This window comes from Phascolarctos cinereus, unplaced genomic scaffold (assembly GCF_003287225.1).
Source record: "Phascolarctos cinereus isolate Bilbo 61053 unplaced genomic scaffold, phaCin_HiC Scaffold_726;HRSCAF=1367, whole genome shotgun sequence".
NCBI lineage: Eukaryota > Metazoa > Chordata > Mammalia > Diprotodontia > Phascolarctidae > Phascolarctos > Phascolarctos cinereus.
This window is the reverse complement of record NW_027556098.1, coordinates 172,398,863-172,411,372: the sequence shown is the minus strand read 5'-3', so window position 1 is coordinate 172,411,372 and position 12,510 is coordinate 172,398,863. Positions and strand designations below refer to the sequence as shown.

The 12,510-nt window shown below is 38.5% G+C and overlaps 1 protein-coding gene across 14 annotated transcripts in view; it reads right to left on the bottom strand.

The window, feature by feature from the left end:
* LYPD6B (LY6/PLAUR domain containing 6B) overlaps positions 1 to 12,510 on the bottom strand; it is a 216,965-nt gene that overhangs the window by 83,782 nt on the left and 120,673 nt on the right. For 8 of the 14 annotated variants that reach the window (XM_078146842.1, XM_078146843.1, XM_020984748.2 and 5 more), the window contains one exon: positions 2,085 to 2,160. The exons of 5 other annotated variants lie outside the window; for them this stretch is intronic. The gene's annotated coding sequence lies outside the window, so the exon portion shown is untranslated. Of the gene's footprint in view, positions 1 to 2,084; positions 2,161 to 2,310; positions 2,390 to 12,510 lie in introns of all 14 variants that reach the window. One more of the 14 variants, XM_078146841.1, reaches the window with a different exon arrangement.

The following is a 12,510-nucleotide window of genomic DNA, read 5'->3' as shown; positions in this document are numbered from 1 at the left end:
CTTCATAACGTACCATTTTGTCTAACTGCTCCATAGGATTACTATAAATAGACTGTAAGCATTCAAAGGGCAGTAAGTGCTTCTTACAATCTCACTCTAGTCTCCCATGGGGGTTAGGCACACTGACTCATCAGGCCTTCTTCTCAAGGAGCAAAAGAACCAAGCAAGACCCTCCGGTTCCTTTTCCTTTGAAAACTAAAGGACACCTTTGATTTCATTTTTTTTTCCTGACCAGACCTGTGTCATTGGTTTTAGGGAGTCCTAGGGAAGAAGCTTTCTTTACCAATCCAGGAAAACATCTGCTCTGCAATTTATAGTCTTAAAAGAGTTAACTTGAAGCATTAAGAGGGTGACATGATCAGATCAGGGTCACAAAACCAAGATGTCAGAAATAAGACTTGAACCTAGGTCTTCCTGGCTAGCCTATCTTCTAAAACATGTTACCTGTCACCTGTTACATCATCTACAGCATAAAATGAGGGAATTGGTAAGATTTTATTATTCAGTTGTTGTTTTTTCAGTCCTGTCCTACTCTTTTGGGGGTTTTCTTGGCAAAGATACTAAAGTGGTCTGCCATTTCCTTTTCCAGCTCATTTTACAGATGAGGAACTGAGGCAAATAGGATTAAGTGACTTGCCTAGGGTCACATAGCTAGTAAGTGTCTCAGATCAGATTTGAACTCAGGAAGATGAGTCTTCCTGATTCCAGGCCATATGTTCTACCCACTGCATCACCTAGCAGCCTTTGATTAGATTATCTATAAGGTTCCCCTCTCAGATCTAAGATGCTAAATATTGTTACAGTATTACTGAGGAAGAGGGCAGGTATACTGTCAGAACTAGGTATGTATCATAGAAGAAAATGAAATAATCTTCCACTATACACACCCACACACTCTCCCACCCCCACACACCCATTAGAATTACTTGATAATTATATAGGTCAATACTAGCACTTAGTGCTAGGTTGCATAGGATTTGCATGAAGATTAATACAGTTTCCTTCAAGCCCTTCCAACTGACTCCTTCCAATCTTTCCTCCACAGACCTAGATGTCTGAATATCTTTAGATATATCAGGCAATATTAAAAAAAATCATTAAACATCTTTCCCATGTTCCTAGCCCTCCTTCTCTGGATAATTTTGAAACAGCTCCTCTTCCCTTCTCCACACTGTTGATAATCTTTTCAAAGTTTTGCCCTTTACCCCTCCTACAACTGAAGCCTAACTAACGGCTTAAATCTCTCAGTCAAGCCCTCCGGCCCTTTATCATCTTTATGGTTCTTCTCTAAATTCTTCTAATTTGTCCAAAGCTAAAAAAAGAAAAGTTCTCATCTCTCTTCCGCCATAAGATTTGACACCAGTTAGTATTATTAAAAGATTTGGGATACTTGAAAACCCTTAAAAGGAATGCTTAAGGGAGAATAGAATTAATTCATTCTTCACATGCAGCTGCTTGTCAAACAGATATTCACTCAAACTTCTCTTATGGATTGTAGTTAAGGGAAACAAAACACAGTGGGTCCTTGATATTCGCCTCCGTGACCATATTGAAACACCCTGCAGACAAGGCAAAGTGTGAACAGCCAATCATCTCTAGCACCTTAGACTCCCTGGCTAAACAAGACCTAACCTGACTTAATTGTACATGGTTGGTCCATATGCATAAATACTCAAGTGCCAAACATGCCCTACCCAAACTCAGAGAATTTCCTAAGGTTCTTCCAAATCTTCCTCTCTGACTACTCCAAACTACTTTTATTCCTTTGCCTTACTTGTTACCTTTCCAAAGATTCAAGTTAAGATTCTCAAAGCCTGAATGTCTCATTAATAGTTTCTAATAGGTCCATTGTTTTGAATATTCTGTGTTGCCATGAGGGACCAGAGTTTCAACTGTACCTCTGACACCTTAAGACCTTGAGCATGCATATTTAACATCTGCAGACCTCAATTTCTTCATCTGTAAAAAGCAACATTTATTAAGAGCCTACCACATGCCTGGCACTATGCTAAACACTGCTAATACAAAGACAAAAGTGAAACCGTCCCTGCCCCCACGAAGCTTCCATGATTACTGTATCATACCTCTGAACCAGGTTTGTGATCTGTTTCCCAAACTCCTCTTCTATCTCCTTTCTGTCCAGTTGGTCTAAAGTACAGACTGAAAACAAACAAAAAAAAAACCCTTATCTTTCTGACTGCAATGATCTTTATTTAAATGCCCCTCCCTCCTTATTATTCAATTTCTCCATACAAGTACATAATAGTATAAAATGCTATACTTCTACTACCTCTGAGCCCTGTTACCTACCCTGATTCTTTTGAATAAAGATCTTTATTTCCAAAGCCAGATTCCAGTCATATGACTCATTGCACTGTCTCAGTAGTACCTGTGAGGTCAAATTTGAATGTATGCATTAGGATCTTTAGTTTATCTTGCTCACTATCCAAACATTATATGCTTATATATAGATTTCCAGCACCACATCTCTTAGCTTCTTTCTTAGATTTTGTCTCCTGCAATCTTCTGCAGGCTTCAACTGCCACTCTTCCTTTATTGTAGCTACCCACTATGCTATGTAGTTTGCTGGCTGGCTCTATATAATCAGTTTTCTCCTTTCCCTTTTCCTTTCAGTGTAAAGACCTTCTGATTAAATTTGCAGGATTCTAGGCTACATTCACCACCTTGTTGTGGTGGAGGGACTTGCATAGCTCAATGAAGCTATGAGCTATGATGTTCAGTGTTACCCAATATGGACAGGTCTTAGTAGAGAGTGCTAATAAAAGGTGACCCACCTAAGAAGGAAATGGCAATCCACTCCAATATCTTTGCCAAGAAAACCCTGTGTACAGTACTAAAATGATAAAAGAGATAACAATGGAAAATGAAAAGTGTCCAATATGCTACTGGGAAAAGTGGAGGACAACTACAACTAGCTTATATGCAGAGTGCATCATGCGAAATGCCAACAACGTAGATGAACCAAAAGCTGGAATTAAAGTTGCCAGGAGAAATATCCACAATTTCAAGTATATAGATAATACCACTCTGGTGGCAGAAAGTGAAGAAGAATTAAGAAGCCTCTTGGTGAGGGTCAAAGCAGATAGTATCAAAGTTGGCTTGAAGCTTACAGAAAAAAAAAAGATCTTCACAACTGGTCCCATCACTTCCTGGCAAATCGAGGGAAAAGAAATGGAAGCAGTGTCAGATTTTATATTCTTGGGCTCAGAAATCACTGCAAATGGTGACTGCAGCCATGAAAATAAAAGACGCTTGCTCCTTGGAAGGAAAGCTATGGCAAATCTGGACAACCTACTAAAAAGCAGGGACATCACCTTGCCAGCAAAGTTCGAATACTCAAAGCTATGGTTTTTCCAGTAACAGTGTATGACTGTAAGAGTTGGACTATTAAGGAAAGCTGAGTCCTGTACAATTGACACTTTCAAATCGTGGTGCTGGAGAAGACTTTTGAGAATCCCTTGGGCAGCAAGGAGATCAAATTGGTCAATGTTTAAATAAATTAATTCAGGCCATTCACTGGAAGGTCAAATACTGAAGCTGACTGAAGCTTTAATCACATAATGAGAAAACATGACCCACTGGAAAACCTGATATAGGGAAAGATTGAAGGCAAAAGGAGAAGGGGATGGCAAAAGATGAGATGGATAGAGAGTTTCATGGAAAAAATGAAGAGGGACTTACACAGACTTTGAGAGAAGGGCCTAGCATGCTGTGATGCATGGGGTCACAGAGTTGGACACAACTGAGCGACTAAACGTCAACAAACAACAGGCTCCATTCTGATCAGCTCTTGTTAGAGGTACTATATAGATTGCCAGGAACCTGTTATTCCTATGTGTTAAGCTATGATCCAAAAATCCACATCTTATTCTTAGGTATTGTCTTCTTAATCGGCCCTTCACTTTCCAAGTCAGCCTTTCTATTTTGAACCCTTTACCTTTAATTGTCAGCAGCAATGAAAGCACCACCTATGCCCCAGTGCTCTAGTTTCTCACCCAAGACTTTATCTAACAATACTTTCTGTATTCCTTCTAATAGTGCAATTTGTGTCCACATGAATCATAAGAAAAACTAGTAGTCACCTAGTTTGATGAATCTCAGGAATTTCTCTAACACCTTGGATTTGTGCCTTAGGAAGAATATAGATTCTCTTCTGTATCTGTGTGTCTCTGTCTCTATCTCTGTCTCTCTTACACACACACACACACACACACACACACACACACACACACACACACACACTTCCCCCCTCTCTTCTTCTCACTCACTCACACACTTTTTGGTCTGACCTGGTCAGATCATTTTATAAGTGCTGTGTCCAGATCTGGATTTTAAGAAAGGCATCAATATGATATAGACTGTCCAAAGGAAAGCAACCAATATGTCAATGCCCCTAAGTTCATGCCATACAATGAACACTGATGGAAAGGGGAATGTTGAGCTTGAAAAAAGCAGGCTTTGAAGGCAATGAGAGCTGTCTTCAAATATTTGTCCCACGTAAGTGGGTAGAGATTTGTTCTCCTTGGCTCCAGAGATCAGAACCAGGAGCGATGGATGGAGCTTGCAGAGAGGCAGATATCAATCAGCTCAATGTAAGCAAAACTTTCCTAACAATTAGCACTATCCAAAACTGGAATTGACGACATTGGGAGGTAGTGGTTCCCCCTCATTGGAGGCCTTCAAGAGAAAGCTGGATAACCAGTTTTGGGATATGTTGTCGAGCAGGTTCTTATTCAGGTCTGGGTTAGACTAGGTGACCTCTGAGGCTCCTTCCAAATCTGAGACTCTATAAGTCAAATACCAGTACTCTGTACTTGCTATTTCTACTTCTCACCAGGTACTTGCTCAAACCCTTGCTTAGGTACTAACGCCTTTTCTAAAGCACTCTTTCTAAAATCACTAAAGAGTTCCTCTCCCCCGCCCCACACTAAATCTAATAACGTTTCTTAAATCTTCATCTCCCTAGACTCCCAAGCTGCATCTGATAACTGGAACTCCTTCTTCCTTCTTGATTCCCTCTCTGCTCCCTTGGCTTCTCAGACTTTTCACTCTCACAGTTCACTTCCTCTCTCTCTGACTACTCCTTTTGGGATTTCTCATCTTTCCCTGACCCTTAAATATGGGTATCTTCCAAAGTTCTGGACGTGGCCCTCCTCTCTTCTCTAACATTCTTTTCAACGGCAAGCTTGTCCATTTTCATGAATGCAATGACCAATATGTAGACGATTCTCAAATACCTATTATTACTCCCAACTCTCCTGAAGAATTTTAATCTCATATTTCAATTGCTCTCTAGAGATCTACATTTGAATATCCCACCAGCACCACATGTTAAACATTTGTCTCTGTCTATGTCATTAGTGCCTAACAGGGTTGAATTATAGTACAAGACTAGAAATGCCTGTAAGTAGAAACCAGCCTTGTATAAAATATATCTATATATTATATATTAAATAAAGTAATGCATTAATAGCATATTATAACATGCATATAGCATCAGATATCACAGATATACATATATCTATAGATAGAGGTCTCTCTCTTAGATAAAAGGGCATTGGATTTGGGATCCAAAAGACCAGAATGCAAATCCTGTTTCTTCTATTTCCTAGAGACAGCTAGGTAGTACAGTGGATAGAGTATGAGACTTGGAGTCAGAAAGACCTGGGTTCAAACCCTCTCTCAGACATAATGGTTGTGTGCCTGTGGGCAAATTATTTAAACTCTATGTTTCAGTTTTCTCACCTGTCTATCTATCACCAGTGCTGAATATGGTTCAATTATATTGAACTTTGAAAAGATGGTAAGTTTCTTCAAGGCAAGAACCAGCCTTGTATAGTATCTCGGATACAGCAGGAACTCAACAAATGTCTGCTAATTAACTTTATTAGTGACCAGGAGATGGAGGAGACTCAGGTTTTTAGCAGAGGGCCCTAGTATCCAAAAGGGCACATTCTGGGCAGTTATTCTGATTCGATAGCTTTCTGTGTAGTTGTTTAATGAGAAGCTCTGAGTTCTGGGGACATAGTCTTGCTATATTCTGTAGGGTAAGACTTCAACATAGCGCTTGGGTTTGAGTTTCAGCCTTGATAGCTCTTATCTCTGTAAACTTGGGCAACTTGTTTAACCTCTCTGAGCCTCAGTTTCTTCATCTGTAAAATGAGAAAGTTAGACTAGATGAACTCTAATCTAACTTCCTTCTATAGAGTCTATGATTATGTAAAGGAGGGTAAACTGATGAGGGAATTTTAAAAATCATACCCTATAAGGGTTTCTTGAAAGGAGATGTTTAGCCTACGGAGGTAAACTTAGGAGACACTGCCTTCAAAAGTTTATCAAATGGAAGAGGAATTAGACTTTTTTTTCCTCTCAGAAGCAGCTCATCCAAATCTCCTCAGGTATTCTTTTAACCCCAACCTCAGAGGAGGTCTCTATCCAAAGTAGGGCCAGTTCCTTTATCAGCCCTTGCTTTCTACTCAGCACCATGCCTACCAAGCCTGGATATCCAGCTTATGCCTTAAAAGAAAAGGCCATAATGGAGTCCCAGTTGGGTCAGGGTGAACAAACGCAGATCTTTGCACATGCACCAGAAAAGATCAAACTGGAAGCAAGTGGGTAATAATTCATCAATCACACTTTCATAAGGTACAGAGAGTTCAGAGGCAGACTGTGTGGGGATGGCAAGGGAATGGGGGTTGAAGAAGGACAGCAGGGAAAAAGAGGAGGAGGGAAAGGAACAGAGAATCACTTATATAACTGTGGATTGGAGCTAGGAGCATTCAGGCAGCATGGACCTGTAGCAGTGGAAAAGTGCTCAAGGGGCAGGGTTTGGGGGTCCCATTTTTATACAGTTCTAGTGAGGAGGGAAATGGCCTGAGTCTTATTTGTACCACCTTAAGAGTCATTCATTAGCATATCAATGTCATCTCAAAGTTATCAATGCCACCTTAGGGTTGCCTCATTAACATAATATTTCCCTAATTTTACCACTCATGTCTGGTGCTTATCTGTAGATTGCAGACAGAAGACCTTTACTGGGATCTAGCTAGCTTCTCTTAACTTAGTACATAGTCTGCATATGTGGCCTTAATTAATTTAGGAGGCAGTTTTGACAAGTGGCTTTTATGTTCCTCTTTACACTCTTAGTTCTTTTTTTTAATTTATTGTTACCTTACACTGGCTGCTTACATACTTATTTACCATATTAACTAGTAGCGGTGGTCGTGGGAACCATGACAAGATAAAATTTCAGCACACCAGCTTTCTCTGAAACTGTTACTTTCATCATTTCTTATGACACAATAGTATTCCATTATATTCATATACCATAAGTTATTCAACCATTCCCCAACTGATGGACGCCCCTTCTGTTTCCAGTTCTTTGTCACTACAAAAAGAGAGCTGCCATATTTTATACATACACGTGTGTGTGTGTGTGTGTGTGTGTGTGTGTGTGGTAGGTACATGGTATAGTGGATAGAGTACCAGACCTGGAGTCAGGAAGACTCATCTTTCTGAATTCAAATCTGGTCTCAAGCTGTGTGATCTTAGGACAAGTCACTTAACTCTATTTGCTTCGGTTTCTGAGCTAGAGAAGAAAATGGCAAACCACTCCAGTAGTTCTGTCAAAAAAAATCCCAAATTGAGTCATGAAGAGTCAGACACAACTGAAAATGACTAAACAAAACAGCTCTATAACGATATAGAGCCATAGAAATTTATAGACATATATACAAACATATAAGTGCATATGTATACATGCATGTGTCTATGTATGGACACGCGTATGTATAAATATACATGTGTGCACGTATATACATATATCTCTTTTTCCTCCTTCTTTGACATCTTTTGAGTATTTCTAAAATATATAGGGACCAGATTCAAATGTATAAGAATAAGAACCATTCTCAAAATGATAAATGATCAAAGGATACAAATAGTCAATTTCAAAGGAAGAAAGCCAAGCTCTCAATAACTATAGGGGAAAAAATGTTCCAAATCATTAAAATTTAAGCAACTCTGAGGTTTTACTTCATACTTTTCAAATTGGCAAAGTTGACCAAAAAGAAAAGAAAAAAGAAATTGACAAAACGGAGGCACTATAGGAAAGCAAGCACATTAATGCATTTGCTGATGGAGCCATGAATTGGAACAGCTATTCAAGAAAGCATTTAAGAACTACATCTAAAAAGCTACTGAACTTCGCATGTTTTTGACCAACCAATAACACTAACAAATTACTTTTACATTGTAAGAAGAAACATGGAACAGTAAACAGAACTCTAGATGTGAAGCCAGGAATTCAAATCCTGTCTAAGAAATTCTCTGTCGGATGATGCTGGGAAAATCATTTGACCTCTCATAGCTTCTGTTTCCTCATCTGTAATGGGGAGATAATAATATTGACATCATCTATCTCACAGGATTGTTGTGAGGGAAACGTTCTTGAACTTCAAACTGCTAAATAAGTGTGAGTCTTACTTATTTGTATATTGAGCTTTAGGGCTCCAAAATATTTTGTATCTATCATTTCCTGTGATCTGCATAACAATGTCATCCAGTAAGTATGTAACATGAGTGATAATTCATACTATTTGTACATCATACAAATGAGGAAACTGAGGCTCAGAAAGTAATTTGCCCTAGGTCATATGGTGCTAACCTAAGAGACAGATCTGGGGCACTTTCAGTCTTGGTCCAATAATGGGAGAGCCTAAGGACTACTTTAATTTAAGAATTTACCAAGTTAGTGTTTAAGATCTCCACTACAGAAGGCAAAATAATAGATACTATAAAATTGCTATCTCATGAAAATTTATAGTAATAACAGAATTGGGGGTGACTTCAAAAACTGTATTAAAAATTCTTGTGCAGCTGTTCATTTCTTTGCATTTAATGTCATTAAGAATAATTGCAATTTTAAAAACCAATTAAACTCTGTGGGTGGCATTTAGTGGATCTCATGAACATTCTGGACTCTCATGCATCAAAATAAAAATGTCAGAGAGAGGTATTACTGGGCTTTTGTGTCTACAAAATGCTAAGGTGGGGGTGAAGAAGTTGCCTTATTCTTTTCTATAATTTTCCTTTGAATAATTTTGGAAAACACATTTTTACATTTCTAGAAGTGTTTCCCTAAGGTTCTCAAAATCTACGCCCCTAAATTGGTTATGTGGGAACATATCAAAGTTATTTTATGTCTTTAGCATAAAAAGGATATGAACTGAAAAAAATCACTAATAAGAGAAAGAAAAATTAATACAACTCTGTCATAACAACCTCACTTATCAAATTGGCAAAGATGACCAAAGACCAAAGTAGTTAATGTTGGAGGGAATAATAAGAAGAAAAGTGTTTTGATGTACTGTGGATTGATCCAAAATTCTGGGGGAAAAAATTGGATTTATATGTCACCTTTTAATCTCACTACTGGGCAAATGCCCCAAGGAAGTCAAAAACAAAAAGACAGGTCCCATATACACTAGGGGATCCAGGTGGTGCACTGGATAAAGCATTGGGCTTTGGAGTCAGGAAGACCTGTGTGACCCTGGGCAAATCAGCTCATCTTGGTTTGCCTCAGTTTCCTTAGCTGTAAAATAGGGATAATAATGGCATCTACTTCACAGGGTTGTTGTGAAGATCTAATAAGATAATATTTGTCAAGTATTTAGCACAGTGCCTGGCATATAGCAGGCACTGTATAAATAATAGCTATTATTAATATCCAGGGATGATTTTTTTTTTAGCTACAAAAAATAAATAAATTTGGAAAAAAGTGAGTGGCCATCAATTAGGGAATGGTTAAACAAAGCATAGCATACAAATGTGATAAGGCACTATAAGAAATGGCAAATATGAGGAATGCAGAGAAGCAGAGAAAAAATGGTATGAACTGGTGAAGAGTAATCAGACTCAGAACAATATAAGCAATCACTACAGTAATGTAAATGAAAGCTGAAAATCAGCTCAACTCTGATTAATTATAATGATAATTCTTGGTCCAGGAGAATAGATGATGAGAATACACAACCCTCCTCCTCTCTGTAAAGAGGTGGGTAACTAAGGGATCCAGAATATTGTAGATGCTATCAGATATGGTTGTTATGTTCATTTATTTTACTTAACGTTTTTTGTTATTGCAAAGGAGAGTTCATTGGGTAGGTAAGGCTCTATGAGGAAAAATAATTATTAAAATCAAAAAGTATGAATAAAACCTTAAAAAAAATTAGGTACATCTCCCTTGAGACTTATAAGGACAATAAGTATAAAGAATGTACCCATCCAAACCACAAATTTCATGGTACTCTTATTCCAGCTCGTGGAAATGGAAATGTATTTTAAAGGACTAATATATTTTCCCCATAATTTTATAGTTGTGCTGCCCTGTTCAAGCTCTTTTCATTCTTACAACCTGCTTCTGTTCATATCACAATCAAATATGCTTCAATCAAAGATTACTTATTTAGCACCTAAAATGTTCAAAGTATCAGTAGGTGCTATGAGGAGATACGAGGACTTAAAAAGTCTTCAAGGTGTTCACAATCCAGTTTGGGAGATAAGGTATATGAAAAGTTAACTAACTAAATATTTTCAACATTCACTCTACAAACCTGTGTGAAACCCTACTATATGCCAAGAAAAGAGATAAGGAAAATACAGTCTTTCCCTTCAAAATGCTTGAAAGCTAGCCTAGGAAATAAGAACAATAATTAAACAACTAATTATAAGGCCAAAAGTCTTATGTGATAATCATCAAATTGAATGGAATAAGTCCACAATGTAGGAGATTAATGAGACAACATAGTTAACAAGTATTTGGGACAATGGGGAACCCCTCACTCCCTAGATGAAGAAGGCTAGCCATCCTCTGGTCAAACCTTATTTATTTATCTTACCCTAGAAATCCCCACTTTGATCTTCCATTTGGTTAGTACTCCTGGTTTCCCAGACGGAGCTTGTCTTTATAAACTTCCTTCACATAGCAGACTCAGTTTACAACCTATTACTACTACTACCTATTGTTATCCACCTTAGGGATAGGCACCAGCCCAGCCTGAGTCTTTTCAATTCTAAACTTTGTTTACTAGGTAGCTTAATGACCCACTATCTTACTTCTTTGATTTCACTCCTCAACCTTTCACCTGGAGGCCCAACATTCACAAAAGCCTTATAAAAGTTTTGGTTTCTTCCCATGGCTCTGTCCCTATACTGTCTCCAATCCTGTCCCTCACCCCCAGGTGAAATAAGACCAGTAAGTGTCAACTTTGAAAGTCAGAGGAGGTAGAAATTACAACAGGCAGGAGTGATCAAGCAGGGCTTCCTTTAAGATACTGTAGAATTCAAGCTCCTTTATTTTGGGAACTATTTCTTTTCTCTTTGGGGGAGTCTTAGTATATATAGTACCTGGGACATAACAGGTGCCTAATAAATGTTTGTTGAATTGAACTGAGTTGGACCTAAAAATGGATGGGAGTAAGCTAAGTGGACAGGAAGTATTCTGGGGAAGGGAAGATACTGTGAGCAAAAGGTATGTGATTAGAATGGAGGATTTATTCAGGACAGATTGGTGGGAGGAGGGATTTGAATGAAAGATCAGAAGATCAGGCTTTATCCTGTAGCCAGTGTGGAACCTTGGAAGGTGCTGCCATAGGGAGTGTGAATGTATAAAAGCACTGTTTTAGGAAAATGGACAAGGCAATCCTTGTGCAGAATTTATTGCCGTGAGCGTGGGGAAGAAGCTGAGACCCGTGAGGAAGTTTCAGGTATTAGGTGACTATAAATAGCTGCTATTTCACTGATGAGAAGAAAACCCTAAATGTAAAGAGCCAAAATGAAGAAAGTACTTTGGCTCAGCAGTTAAGAAGCTAAACATGCAGGAAGCAGACAGATGGCCTGGTAGGTTCTGGGTACAACAGCTTCTGGACCATTTATTATTAAAGGGCATTTCACGTTTGACTGGCTAATGCCTGAGAGAACAAGTTGATTCTCTAAGAGAAAGGATATTCTCTCTGATGTTAGGTCTCAAAGACCACATGAAACAAATGGGACTTGGGAAGGAGCTCAACATGGGAAAGACTTGGCTATTACAGTGCCCATTTTTCACCTTTTTATCTGCAGATCTACCAAATGAATTGTTTCATGTGGTTGATTTTTGGAAAATCAGCTACTGGTTTCCAGGTTCTAAGGTTTTCACACAAAAGCAGCCAGAAGTACACTGTGGTTTTCCATCAAAGGGCATTACAAGAAATACTATCTCCAATCAATTCAAAAACAAACGCCTCCATTTACTAATATTAGATTCCTTCTTCTATCTAAGTGCTAGAAAAGAAAACAAACCAATTCAGTTTGGAATCAGACTGGGTCCTTGGTTCAAAACCCATCCCTGCCACATGCTACCTGGATAAACTAGGACAAGTCACAATGTCTCTGTTGTGCCTCGGTTTCCTTATCTGTAAAATGAAAGAATAAGACTAGTAGCCAAACAGT